This window comes from Entelurus aequoreus, linkage group LG08, assembly GCF_033978785.1.
Source record: "Entelurus aequoreus isolate RoL-2023_Sb linkage group LG08, RoL_Eaeq_v1.1, whole genome shotgun sequence".
Classification (NCBI taxonomy): domain Eukaryota; kingdom Metazoa; phylum Chordata; class Actinopteri; order Syngnathiformes; family Syngnathidae; genus Entelurus; species Entelurus aequoreus.
The window spans coordinates 20,515,978-20,531,707 of record NC_084738.1 but is presented as its reverse complement, the minus strand read 5'-3'; positions in this window follow the sequence as shown (position 1 = coordinate 20,531,707).

Genomic DNA, 15,730 nt, shown 5'->3' with positions numbered 1-15,730 from the left:
ATTTAAGTGGTGAAGCTTCCTACAGCTGTAGTGCTGTATTCTGAGGATCATGTTATATTTAATTTAAACTTTTTTTTTTTTAAATGGTCCTCAGTGGTCACGTACAAATTTGTGTGAATTATGCTAAATTATTTAAATTTCGTCTCCATGAACCATATTAACTCTTTTCCCCCAGGGTCCCCAGCAAGAATGATCAGCACATTACTTTAGATTTAAAGACGTGTATGAGCTAACTGGGCAGTGGCCATTTTACCTCATTTTTTTTATGCCTCCACAACCTGTAGAAAGGGTGGTCCCCACAAGTGATGATCAAAAACTTGCTCCCCATTCCAAATGATAACCAGTATGTGTGTGTGTGTGTGTGTGTGTGTGTGTGTGTGTGTGTGTGTGTGTGTGTGTGTGTGTGTGGGTGGGTGGGTGATTACCCCCTGATCCTTGAGGGCGTGACTGATTTTTGTGCAAACATGCGAAGTTTTTAAAAACACACTTGAAAGTAATTGTTGTTTTTCTGCTGTAAAGTTCTCTTTCTGACTTTGGCTGCACACATCCTTTGTCAGGAAGCTTAATCAGAGGCGTGTAGACGACCTTTAACCCCTGGGTTATGCCTCTGCGCATAGCATCAGGATGTCCCTCATTTAGCTCTTAACCCCACCTAATGCCCAGTCCATTTTGAAACCACAGGACTGAATACTTGGAATGACAGAAGGATACCAGAGGTGATGACGTCATGTTAAGTGCAAAGGCGGCATCTGCAGCTTCTAGTCTCTCATCACGTCGCTCCTTGTTTTACTTCCTGTGAGCTCCCTGCTGGCTCCTGCATGTCAAATTAGTCACATGTTACTTGCATGGCGTACATTTATTTGTCTTTGCGGTGACGATGGTTGAAAACACATCACATGTCTCCTGCCAGTGGAAATAGATGCTTGATAACACTGTTGGGTTCATGTGCTCACGTACGTGTGTGTCTAAATAGTGCCATGCTTTGTGTTTATTCATGTAATAATAACGAAAAAATGTGTTCTTCTTTATGGGGATTTGAGTTCAGCATTTACAAATTCAGTCAATTAAAATTGAAAGTCGAATAGAAATATGTTTAAAATGTAAACCTAAAATGTAAAACAAAGTAGTGGACAGTAATTAATTTAATTCAATGAATAATTCAAAATATGTGCATTTGAAATACGGGTACATAAATGTGAATATAATTGTCATTATTTTATTTTACAAAATGCAATCTTTTACCACGTTGCACCTCAAATTTTGCAGCTTTTGTGCGTTTCCCACCTAGGCCTTCAGTGACGTCCGACTTCAATGATTACCTCTCAAAATACCATAATTCAGCTGTGCTCACACTTTTTCTGCAGGCGAGCTACTTTTCAATTGATCAAGTCGCGGGGATCTACCTCATTCATATATATAATTTATATTTACTTAGTTATGAAATATATGTTTTTGTTAACAAGTTAAAGGTGTTTAATGATAATGCAAGCATATTTAATACATATAGTTAATATTGTTAATAAATTAAAGGCGTTTAACGATAATACAAGAATGTTTATTACATATAGTTAATATTGTTAACAAGTTAAAGGGTGTTTAAAGATAATACAAGCATGTTTAACACATATAGTTAATATTGTTAACAAGTTAAAGGTGTTTAAAGATAATGCAAGCATGTTTAACACATATAGTTAATATTGTTAACAAGTTAAAGGTGTTTAAAGATAATGCAAGCATGTTTAACACATATAGATTCCTTTCTTTCATGAAGACAAGAATATAAGTTGGTGTATTACCTGATTCTGATGAATTGCATTGATAGGAATCAGACAGTGGTGCTGATAACGTCCGCATTTTCAAATGGAGGAGAAAAAAAGTCCTCCTTTCTGTCCAATACCACATGAATGTGGTTGGTTTTTGGCATCTTATTTGTCCAGCTTCCGTACTCCTTTGTATACACTTTACAAGAAATACATTGGTGGCAAACTCCGTAGCTTTCTAGCTTGTGCACGCCAGCTTTCTGAGACTCTTATGTTGTTAGCGCAGGCAGCATGAAGCAGCGCTTTTATTGTGCAACTGTGCAGTCGGTCTTTGGAGTTTTGACGACAGGTACGGCGCCAGAGTCTGTTGAAATAAAAAGTGTTTCTCGCCTTCCTGTCGGTAATTTTTTCTTAATAATGAGCTGGCAGCAGCCAGCGTCATCTCAGAAGACCCTCGGGTGCCGTGAATGTCAATCAAGTGACGAAAGTGACGTCATAGTGAAGATTTATGATCGCTAATTTTTAGGACAATTTTTTTAATGCCTGGCTGGGGATCGACTGACACACCCTCCGGGATCGACCGGTAGATCGCGATCGACGTAATGAGCACCCCTGCCATAATTTATACCACATGACCATTGCTGGAGAAATACTATACAAAAACACATTTACGCACTACTGGGCATTGAATCACCACACCAACAGTGTACAAAACGCATTATTTTCTGGCGCATTTAAAAATCAATAAACTGGTACTGTCAAAATTAAAACTGCAAAAAACACAAACGTGAAAAAATAGATAAATAAAACATATGAACTCACAATTATTAGAACCTATTCGACCTTCCGGGGTTGGCCGACATGGTCTCACAAGATGTAGTTTCTCTTTAAATATCCTTCTTGAAAATGATCTTGCAAATATATTTGTTGTCTTGTCTAATCATAAAAGATGTAGACGAGGAGTGTTGGTTGAGCTCTTAAAGTTTACTCCACAGCGTGCTCATCAAAAACAACCAGCTACCGGCATGGCTACGTTCAACCTAAACGGTATTACTGCGCATGCGCTTCACTACTGTGGCATGCTGGGTAATGGAGTTCTTATGTTACCTAGCTCATAGCATCACAATAAATATATGCCTTAGGCCATCTAGAAGGCCTTACTGACAACAACTTGTGATCTGATTGGCTATCGCAACTGTCTGTCAAATGTTTGTGCCCGTTCACTTAAAGTGTACGGACGCCCGCATTATTGATTCTGAAGGCCCCTGGCAAATTTCATACAACATGGCAACATAAGCTATATGAATTCTGATTGGATAAAAACTCTATAACCTAAAAACAACAGCACTGGAAGGAGCATAATATGACATGAAGACAATATGAATACTTTTAGATAGTTAGGGAAAGTAAATTAAAAAATACTTTCATCTTTAATTATGATCATGATTTCTGGTTATGTTAGGCCAGCAGAGAAGGCCTTGCTGGCCCTGACGGCCCACCACTGATATATATATATATATATATATATATATATATATATATATATATATATATATATATATATATATATATATATATATATATATATATATATATATATATATATATATATATATATATATAAAAAATATATATATATATATATATATATATATAAATATATATATATATATATATATATATATATATATATATATATATATATATATATATATATATATATATATATATATATATATATATATATATATATATATATATATATATATATATATATATATATATATATATATATATATATATATATATATATATATAGTGCATTGTATAGTGTAAGGTGTATCATGGACTTGAACTTCTACATAAGTCCATCCATCTATTTTCTACTGCTTGTCCCTCTCTGGGTTGCGGGGGGTGCTGGAGCCTATACCAGGTACTTCAAATAATCTCTCCTGTGTTTACAGTATGTTATAATGAATATACTGTACATTTACCGGTAGGTATATATGCTCTGGTCGTGTGTATGTTTGAGCATATACAGTATGTAGTGATCTGATGAACGTGTATTGACTCAATGAAAACCAATGATTGTATATTAATTGTGGTCACAGGAATCTGGACTATGTAAGTCAGGGGCAGGCTTAAATAAGAAACATGCTTCAGCCTACTCCTTTTGAGCATTGTGTTGCTTTTTTTCCACTTATATTGTTTTTTATTTTTTGATTTACATGTTTGATGTCAACCCAACTGCTCAGATAAAGTAACTAACTTGGTTAAGCTTGTGACGGAGTAAGTTGAATGATACGGACACGTTTGTTACTAGATACTTTCTAATATGCTTTCACCTTCGAGACTCAGTATCTGTCAGAAATATACTATAATTATTTAACACTTGTCTCTATAGAGAAACGTGGTGTTTTAGACTGCAATATAGTTCAGTTAAGAACATTTATTGCGTATGTCTACCTTGTGTGCTATTGTGTGCTTAGCTGTTGTGTAGCTGCTAGCTTTTAGTAGCCTTATTTTGTAAATGACTTCACTAAAACATCAAATCAGTAACAAAATCGGCCTACTATCACCTCAAAAATGTAAAAAGACTTAGAGGGCTCATGTCAGCTGAAGACTTTGAAAAACTTGTACATGCCTTTATTACCAGTAGGCTAGACTATTGTAATGGTCTCCTTGCAGGTCTTCCCAAAAAAACTGTCAGGCAGCTACAGCTTGTTCAGAACGCTGCTGCTAGAGTTCTAACAAAGACCAAAAAATGTGAGCACATTACACCAATTCTTAAATCCTTACATTGGCTCCCTGTACATCAGAGAATTGATTTCAAAATCCTCCTGCTCACATATAAATCACTACATGGTCTAGGGCCCAAGTATATTACTGATATGCTCCCACTATATAAGCCCTCTAGATCACTAAGATCTTCTGAGACCAATCTGTTAGCGGTTCCAAGAGTAAACTCAAATCAAGGGAGAGCATCATTCAGTCACTATGCAACAAATAGCTGGAATAAACTTCCTGAAGATGTCAGACTCTCCCCAACTCTGACTACTTTTAAAACTAGACTGAAGACTTTTATGTTCACCTTAGCTTTCAGCTAAATCTTTTAATCTTTTAACTTTTAACGTCTGCACTGTTTTTATTTTTATTGTCTGCATTTTAATTTTGCTTTTATTTTCTTTCATTTCACTTTGTTGTCTGTGAAGCACTTTGAGTCTGCCTTGTGTATGAAAAGCGCTATACAAATAAAGTTGCCTTGCCTTGCCTTGCCTTGCCTAAAACACGAGAAAAGACCAACCTTTTGTGTTTAACTGGCTGTTCAGCTTTGCAGAAGTAAACACGCTGCAAAACAGTTTTTATTGAAGCTTATATCAGAGATTTTAGATGCAAGATCATATAATACGTTTTATTTCTGTTAGCGGACCAATATCCATATAATTATCGGATCGGGACACCACTAGCACCTCCAAAACCCTCAAATCTAAACTCCAAACATCTCAGAACAAGCTAGTCAGGTTACTTCTTGACCTCCACCCCAGATCCCAACTCACTCCTACCCACTTCTCTAAAGTGGGCTGGCTCAAGTTGGAGGACAGAGTTAAACAACTTGCACTGAGCCTAGTCTATAAAATCTGCTACACCTCCCTGATACCGAAGTACATGTCAAACTACTTCCTTAACGTAAATGACCGCCATAACCACAACACCAGGGGGTGCTCCACTAACCACGTTAAACCCAGATTCCGAACTAACAAAGGTCTTAACTCATTCTCTTTCTATGCCACATCAATGTGGAATGCGCTCCCAACAGGTATAAAAGAAAGGGCATCTCTATCCTCCTTCAAAACCGCAATAAAAGTTCACCTCCAGGCAGCTACAACCCTAAACTAACACCCTCCCCGGATTGCTAATAATCAAATGTAAACAATCAAATGCAGATACTTTTTCTTTTTCTTATGCCTTCTGATCTCTCTCTCTCTCTCTCTCTCTCTATGTCCACTACTTGATGTCCATATCCTCCCCCCCGCCCCCCTCCACACCCCTGATTGTAAATAATGTAAATAATTCAATGTGATTATCTTGTGTGATGACTGTATTATGATGATAGTATATTTGATAGTATATATCTGTATCATGAATCAATTTAAGTGGACCCCGACTTAAACAAGTTGAAAAACTTATTCGGGTGTTACCATTTAATGGTCAATTGTACGGAATATGTACTTCACTGTGCAACCTACTAATAAAAGTCTCAACCAATCAATCAATCAAACTTGTACTTTTGTTGTAATATATGGAAACAATCCCTTTATTTATACAGCACATTAAAACAACCTTTGTTGACTGAAGTGCTGCACATAAGACAATCAAAGCAATAAAACAGTGAATAACTTGAAGGTAGAAAAGCGCTATACAAGTATAACCCATTTACCATTATTTATTATTTATAATAATAGAATACACACTAATAAAATAACAGCAAAAAACTGTTGAGGTGAAACAATATAAAACCAACATGTTATTCACGACATGCTTGAGAAAATGAATTAGCAAGGTTTTAAAATGCTCTAATGTTTAAGCAGCCCTAATATGGAGAGGTTGATTATTCCCATGATTTAGGGGCAGCTCCAGCCAAGGCTCTGTCCCCTCCATTGCTGAGTCCAGCGCGTGGGACAGACAGGAGCAGTTTTTCTTCCAGACCTCAATGCTCTGCCTGCTCAGACAGGTAAGATGGGGGCAAGTCCATAAGCATTTAACAACTAAGAACAGCATTTTAGAATCGATCCTTAAAGGCCTACTGAAACCCACTACTACCGACCACGCAGTCTGATAGTTTATATATCAATGATGAAATCTTAACATTGCAACACATGCCAATACGGCCGGGTTAACTTATAAAGTGCAATTTTAAATTTCCCGCCACACTTCCGGTTAAAAAAGTTTTATAATGCTGACGTATGCGTGTGACGTCACGAGGGCAAGGGAAGTATTCGGAGCCCGTAGAAAAAGCCCTGTTTTCATTTCATAATTCCACAGTATTCTGGACATCTGTTTTGGTGAATCTTTTGCAATTTGTTTAATGAACAATGGAGGCTGCAAAGAAGAACGTTGTAGGTGGGATCGGTGTATTAGCGGCTGGCTGTAGCAACACAGCAAGGACTACTTACCCTGATAGCAGACGCCTAGCCGATGCTAGCCGCCAAACCCACGAATGAAGTCCTTTGTCGCGCCGTCGATCTCTGGAACGCAGGTGAGCACGGCTGTTGAGGAGCAGATGAGGGCTGGCTGGCGTAGGTGGAGCGCTAATGTTTTTATCATAGCTCTGTGAGGTCCGGTTGCTAAGTTGCTAAGTTAGCCTTAGCGTCGTTAGCAACAGCATTGTTAAGCTTTACCAGGCTGAGAATTATTAACCGTGTAGTTACATGTACATGGTTTAATAGTATTGTTGATCTTCTGTCTATCCTTCCAGTCAGGGATTTATGTATTTTGTTTCTATCTGCATTTGAGAACAATGCTATCACGTTAGCTCAGTAGCTAAGTGTGTCACCGATGTATTGTCGTGGAGATAAAAGTCACTGTGAATGTCCATTTCGCGTGCTCGACTTTCATTTTCAAGAGGATATAGTATCCGAGGTGGTTGAAAATACAAATCCGTGATCCACAATAGAAAAAGGAGAGAGTGTGGAATCCAATGAGCCAGCTTGTACCTAAGGTACGGTCAGAGCAGAAAAAGATACGTCCTGCACTGCCTCTGGTTCTTCACTCTAACGTTCCTCATCCATGAATCTTTCATCCTCGCTCAAATTAATGGGGTAATCGTCGCTTTGTCGCTCCGAATCTCTCTCGCTCCATTGTAAACAAAGGAAAATTGTGAGGAATATTACCTCCTGTGACGTCACGCTACTTCCGGTACAGGCAAGGCTTTTTTATCAACGAGCAAAAGTTGCGAACTTTATCGTCGATTTTCTCTACTAAATCCTTTCAGCAAAAATATGGCAATATCGCCAAATGATCAAGTATGACACATAGAATGGATCTGCTATTCCCGTTTAAATAAAAAAAAATCATTTCAGTAGGCCTTTAAATGGAGATCCGAGAGCACAGCGGTCATGTGCTCCCATTGCTTGGTCCCTGTTAGCAAGCAAGCTGCTGCATTCTGTACCTCCTCAAAGGGAGGACTGACCAAGGCCAAAGTAAAGTGAGTTACAGTAGTCTTGCCTCGATGTAATAAAAGCATGTATTGCATAAAACAATGTTCATTCATCATTCACATGAACAACCAACTGTTTTTCCTCTTCCATGTGTTATTTTATATTTGCTGCATCCAAACAGTCTAACAGCCTTCACCTCTCTCCAAATGAGCAAAGGCAGCCCACAAAGGGCCGCCAACGTGGCTCAATGCTACTTTTGTTTTACTCATTTGAACCTGAGCTTTCCCTTAAGAAGACTTCCCTTTTTTTCCTCCCCTCTCTTGCTCTCTTTTCAGCCACATTTTGGCACAGAAAAACGGGGGGAAAGGATAGAAAGAATCAATCAGGAAGTGGCTGCCTTTCAGCTGTTTGCCAGAAGAGAGCCGGGCAACTTCCTCATCCCGTTGCCACGGCGACAGGAAGCTCAGCCAGCTGGTGCAGCGGGCAGTATAGGTTTGAATTGAGGCGAGGGGGGACCGGCGGTTGGGATACGAGGGACACAATGGCAGCGAGTGAGGGGCAAGCAGTTTAAATGTAAACAACTGAAACAGTTGCAGAGGCATGGCCATATTATTAAACTTTGCAAACAAAATCGAGACCAGATAGAAAACAAAATGACACAGAAAAGTGACTTCATGAGCGGTGTGACGATCTTGTCACTAAACATTTAGCACCCCTGTGCCAGTTTGGGCCTGTACTCCTACAGCATAGGTGGGTGTTCAATGGGATAAGGGGGGAACCAGTCTGGTAAACACAGCTGGGGACACACAGCAATACCCCCTAGCCCCCACCTCCAACCTTCACTCATTTATTTATCAGTGTGTTTGCACTAAGGATGTGCACTAATCTTCACACAAGGCCTTTGCAGAGGCTTCACAACCTGGAATGAAAGTGATCCCGTCCACAATCACTATCCTGCTAATTCATCTAAAATCGAAAGGGTCTTTGTATTATAAAGGGGGCCACAGGGGGTCAGCTATAGAGTTATCTCTGGTTGTGTGTTTGTGTGCATGCGTGCGTGTGCTAAATTTTCTTCATGGGTGGGATGCCCCTGATATGAAACACCAATGCAAATTATTACGGATTATCTTCCTTTTGAATTTGCTATAGTGATAATGGCGCTGAACAGGCAACGACATCCACTTTGGGATCTAATCAGAAGAGAAGTGCATATTATTACACTTTTAAAGACATATACAGTATATTTTTTAATCAGTTTACACTTGCACAGTTTAACATATATTTATATACACATACATATATATATTATTTTTTTTGAGCATTAACTGTGCAAACTGCAGACATGTATATAACCCCTGGCAAAAATCTGTGGAATTGCAGGATGTTCATTCAGTTGTTTAATTTTTAAAAAAAGCAGATAACAGACATGACACAAAACGATTTACTTTTTGGCTTAAAAACCACCCCAAATACATCAAGAAAATAAATTGTGGTATTTAGTAACAGATACGTTTTTCAATCAGAGAGAAAATATGAAATCAATCAATTCTGAGGAGATAATTATGGATTAATGAAAAACAAGGAAAGAAAAATAGTAGTATGTTGCACCACCTCTGGCTTTTATAACAGCTGCCCTGCAGTCTCTGAGGCATGGACTTAACGAGTGACAATCAGTACTCTTCATCAATCTTGCTCCAACTTTCTCTGATTGCTGTTGTCAGATCAGTTTTGCAAGTCGGAGTCTTGGCATGAATCATTTTCTTCAATTTCCACCACAGATTTTCAATTGAATTGACATCCGGACTATTTGAAAGTCATGACATTAACCTTGGGTGTTTTTCTTCAAGGAAAGTTTTTACAGTTCTTGAAAATATTGCCATCATCCTCAAACATCCTTTTGATTGATAGAATAAGAAAAGTGTCCAGAATGCCAGCGTAAACGTGTGCATTTATTGAAGATGTAATGACAGTCGTCTCCCCAGTGCCTTCACCTGACCACAAGCCCCATATCATCACTGACTGTGGAAATGTGCATGTTTTCTTCAGGCAGTCATCTTCATAAATCTCATTGGAACTGTACCAAACAAAAGTTCCAACATCATCACCTTTCCCAATGCAGATTCACCATTCATCACTGAATATGACCTTGATCCAGTCATCCATAGTCCATGATTGCTTTTCTTCAGCCCATTGCAACCCTGTTTTTTATGTTTTGGTGTTAATGACAACTTTTGTTTTGCAAAAAATAACAAAGTTTACCAGTTCGAACGTTAAGTATCTTGTCTCTGCAGTGTATACAATTGAAAATAGGTTGAAAAGGATTTGCAAATTATTGTATTCTTTTATTTATGATTTACACAACGTGCCAACTTCACTGGTTTTGGGTTTTGTACATTTTCTTCATTTAAATTCAATTTTCTTTAGGCGCTTTCTTACAGTTCGGTCACAAACGGTGACTCCAGTTTCCGCCCATTTGTTCTTCATGTCATGATCTGACAGCTCTGCTGGGGTCTATCTTCCTTTTGTTGCAATGCCTGTTTTATGGGTTATGGGGCGAACACACCTGCGTGCATAACTGATACTCATTTTCTCCTGGCTACTTAAACTCTCCAGTCCCTTCACTCTGCTCCAGTGGATTCCTGATGGTTTAACTCTTCAAGTTGCGTACATCTTCTATGCTTTGGCTCCACTCACGTTTCTTGTTCCCTGTGGCTTAGTCCTGTGGTTGCTGTGTAGTGTTAACTGTTACTTCTCCACATCCTCTGTGTGCAATTTCCGTTATTTTTCTTCACTCCTTTTTGGATGCGCTTTTTGTTATTATTCGTATTTATTTTTTGCTCTGCGTTGAAATCATACTCCGGCTAAACCGATCGTCACACTACATTTTTTTTGCTGTGCATTTTCGGTTTTCAATACATATTGCTTTAAGTTTTCTGTCTTGACACTTTGATACTTTCCTTGGTCTACCAGTATGCTTGCATTTTAACTTTTCCATGCTGTTTGTACCTGTTCCAGATTTTAGACGGAGCTGATTGTGAACAATCAACAATTGCCTGATGATTTACGCGATTGAAGAACTTTAATAATTACGTGTTTGAAGAACTTTAAATAATTTTCTGTCCTTTGTTTCAATTGACATCTCTCGTATTGAAGCCATCAGTCATGTCAATCTACCTGGTGCAACAGCTGTCCAAGATGTGAACACTCCCTTTTAACTGCAGACTAATGAACAGATGTAATCTGAGGCAGGCGTTAGTTTTGGAGATGAAAATGTACAGGGTGATTCCATAATTATACTTAAAATTGAGTGATTCCATATTGTTTTCATTCTGCTTGATCTAAAATTAAACTGTTACTGACTACCACAATTTATTTTCTTAATTTATTTTAGTGTTTCTTAAAGCCGGAAAGTTGACATTTGAAATGACTAAAGCAGGGGTGTCAAACTCATTTTAGATGGGGGGCCACATGGAGAAAAATCTACTCCCAAGTGGGCCGGACTGGTAAAATCACGGCGCGATAGTTTAAAAATAAAGACAACTTCAGATTGTTTTCTTTGTTTAAACATAGAACAAGCGCATTCTGAAATTGTACAAATCATAATGTTGTTGGGTTTTTTTTTACGATTACTTGTTGTAGAAATAGTATATCAATCAATCAATCAATCAATGTTTATTTATATAGCCCTAAATCACAAGTGGCTCAAAGGGCTGTACAAGCCACAACGACATCCTCGGTACAGAGCCCACATACGGGTAAGGAAAACTCACCCCAGTGGGACGTCAATGTGAATGACTATGAGAAACCTTGGAGAGGACCGCATATGTGGGTAACCCCCCCCCCCCCCCTCTAGGGAGACCGAAAGCAATGGATGTCGAGTGGGTCTGACATAATATTGTGAAAGTCCAACACATCAGCGAAAGTCCAGTCCATAGTGGGGCCAGCAGGAACCATCCCGAGCGGAGACGGGTCAGCAGCGTAGAGATGTCCCCATCCGATGCACAGGCTAGCGGTCCACCCCGGGTTGGGAGCAGAGTAGAAAAGAAAAGAAAAGAAACGGCAGATCAACTGGTCTAAAAAGGGAGTCTATTTAAAGGCTAGAGTATACAAAAGAGTTTTAAGATGAGACTTAAATGCTTCTACTGAGGTAGCATCTCTAACTTTTACCGGGATGGCATTCCATAGTATTGGAGCCCGAATAGAAAATGCTCTATAGCCCGCAGACTTTTTTTGGGCTCTGGGAATCACTAATAAGCCGGAGTTCTTTGAACGCAGATTTCTTGCCGGGACATATGGTACAATACAATCGGCAAGATAGGCAGGAGCTTGACCGTGTAGTATTTTATACGTAAGTAGTAAAACCTTAAAGTCGCATCTTAGGTGCACAGGAAGCCAGTGCAAGTGAGCCAGTATAGGCGTAATATGATCAAACTTTCTTGTTTTTGTCAAAAGTCTAGCAGCCGCATTTTGTACCAACTGTAATCTTTTAATGCTAGACATAGGGAGGCCCGAAAATAAAACGTTACAGTAATCGAGACGAGATGTAACAAACGCATGGATAATGATCTCAGCATCGCTTGTGGACAAAATGGAACGGATTTTAGCGATATTACGGAGATGAAAGAAGGCCGTTTTAGTAACACTCATAATGTGTGACTCAAACGAGAGAGTTGGGTCGAAGATAATACCCAGATTATTTACCGAGTCGCCTTGTTTAATTGTTTGGTTGTCAAATATTAAGGTGGTATTATTAAATAGATGTCGGTGTTGAGCAGGACCGATAATCAGCATTTCCGTTTTCTTAGCGTTGAGTTGCAAAAAGTTAGCGGACATCCATTGTTTAATTTCATTAAGACACGCCTCCAGCTGACTACAATCCGGCGTGTTGGTCAGCTTTAGGGGCATGTAGAGTTGAGTGTCATCAGCATAACAGTGAAAGCTAACACCGTATTTGCGTATGATGTCACCTAGCGGCAGCATGTAAATACTAAAGAGTGCAGGGCCAAGAACCGAACCCTGGGGAACTCCGCACGTTACCTTAACATAGTCCGAGGTCACATTGTTATGGGAGACACACTGCATCCTGTCAGTAAGATAAGAGTTAAACCAAGACAAGGCTAAGTCTGACATCCCAATATGCGTTTTGATACGCTCTAATAAAATATTATGATCAACAGTATCGAAAGCGGCGCTAAGATCAAGAAGCAGCAACATAGATGACGCATCAGAATCCATCGTTAGCAATAGATCATTAGTCATTTTTGCGAGGGCTGTCTCCGTAGAGTGATTTGCCCTGAAACCGGATTGAAAAGGTTCACAGAGATTGTTAGACGCTAAGTGTTCATTTAGCTGCTGTGCGACAATTTTTTCGAGGATTTTCGAGATAAACGGAAGGTGGGACACCGGCCGGTAGTTTACCAAGAGATCAGGATCGAGGTTAGGTCTTTTGAGTAGAGGATGAATAACCGCTTTTTTGAATGCTAGGGGAACAGTGCCGGAGGAAATTGATAAGTTTATAATATTTAACACTGATGGACCTAATAATACAAAAAGCTCCTTGATAAGTTTCCCAGGAATTGGGTCAAGTAAACATGTTGTTTGTTTTGTCCCATTTACACATTTTAACAATTCCTCCAATGTTATTTCATCAAAGAGAGAGAAACTATTTTGGAGGGCAGTGTCCGTCGTATATACAGTCGTATTTGTGTTAATAGAACCCAGTTGTAGCTGAGATGCATTGTCTTTAATCTCTTTTCTAATGACTTCAATTTTCTTATTAAAGAAATTCATAAAGTCATCTGCTGAGTGGGTGGAGCTACTGGGAGGAGTCCCTTGTTGGGTTAGCGATGCTACTGTACTAAACAAAAATTTAGGATCATTTTTGTTGAGGTGGATGAGATTTGAGTAATATTTAGCTTTAGCTGAGGTAAGCATGCGTTTATAAGTTATTAAACTATCACTCCATGCTTGATGGAAAACCTCAAGTTTAGTCGCACGCCATTTGCGTTCCAGCTTTCTACATGATAATTTCTGGGCTTTAGTTTCTTTTGTAAACCATGGGGTACGCCTTTTAGGGGCCCTTTTTAGCTTTAGCGGTGCTACACTATCAATGGTGTCGCGCAGGGCGTCGTTAAAGTTGTTAGTGAGGTTATCAATAGAGCCCACATAATTTGGGAATGGTGCCATTACCGAAGGCAGTAGGTCAGTAAGAGTCGTCATTGTGGCAGCATTAATGTTGCGGCTACTATAGTAGTTATTATTATTATTATTAGTTTGTTGACAATGAGTCAGAACTTCGAATTTTATAAGGTAATGATCGGACATTACTTTAGAGTGTACGGGAGTATCGTAACTTTAGAGGTGGTGACACCCCTGACAAGCACTAGATCTATCGTATTACCGTTGCGATGCGTGGGTTCATTTATTATTTGTGTAAGACCACAGCTATCAATAATAGTCTGGAGCGCCACGCATGGAGGGTCCGATGGGGTATTCATATGGATATTAAAGTCCCCCATTATGATTATATTGTCGGCGTGCGTCACTAGATCAGCAACAAACTCTGAGATTTCACTGATGAAGTCCGAATAGGGCCCAGGGGGGCGGTAGATAACAGCCAGGTCGAGAGGTAGCGGTGTGACAAACCTCATAGTGAGCACCTCAAACGAGTTTTTTTTATTATTTAGGTTAGGTGTAAAATTATAATTTTCATTGTATATTAGTGCGACACCCCCTCCCCTTTTAAGAGGACGGGCAACATGTGCATTCGTATAGTTAGGAGGAGATGCCTCATTTAGCGCAAAAAAATCGTCTGGTTTGAGCCAGGTCTCGGCGAGACCAACGACGTCAAGTTTGTTGTCTCTAATGACCTCATTAACTAATAACGTTTTGGAAGATAATGATCTTATGTTTAAAAAGCCCATATTATAGGTAGTGGGCTGTTTTGAGGATTGTTTGTTGAAATTATCCGAAGTAGCAATATTAATAATGTTGCGTTTATTATGCGTAGTGCACTTTAAATAGTTTCGACCATATCTAGGAATTGATATGACGGGAATTTTCAGATTGTTTGCTTGATGCTGCGATAAACTGAACGCATCATAGTTAGCCACCTCAGTACAATGTGTGTCTGCCTCTGACACGGTCACAAAAGAAAAAACATTATGTGAGTTGTGTTTTATTCTAAGAGAATTGCTATGTGTGCAGGGATTATCCAGCCTGGCGCCGGCTAGTTCTAGTTTAAATGACTCCTTACCCGGACACTCCACGCTTCTTTGGGGATTAGCCTTTCCCTTTGTTGTTAGCCCCGCTCGGCATCCCCGCTTCTGCTTCCGCTCACACCGCTTACGTCGCCTCCATTGACGGTCCCCGCTAGTACTTGACTCCGCTGCTACAAAGGCCGCTCGATGTAGCCCGCAAAGTATTCCCATGCTAGCGAGGAGGTCCACCGTACATGCATCTTTCAGTCTATAACGACCCGATCTATCCACATCCAAAATTGTCTGTCGGTCATATGTGATCACAGAGTGTTCACGCTTTGAGCCAGCCATGAAATTGACAGACATGACGGGTGTTTTTTGCCAAATCGCTCTACACTCCCAAGAGCGTCTTCAAGCTGCTGCATTTTAATTCGCCGCCATTTTGTCAAACTTGTCGTTATTTATATTTTCTGAATAATTTATGTGATAATGTTCATCAGTCAACTCATTGGTGTTAATTTTCAATCTATGAAGATAAAAAAATCATATCAAAATCAAATTACAGTATGTTATTTATGTAGTTTGATCATTTTCCTCGACTGATGTACTAACA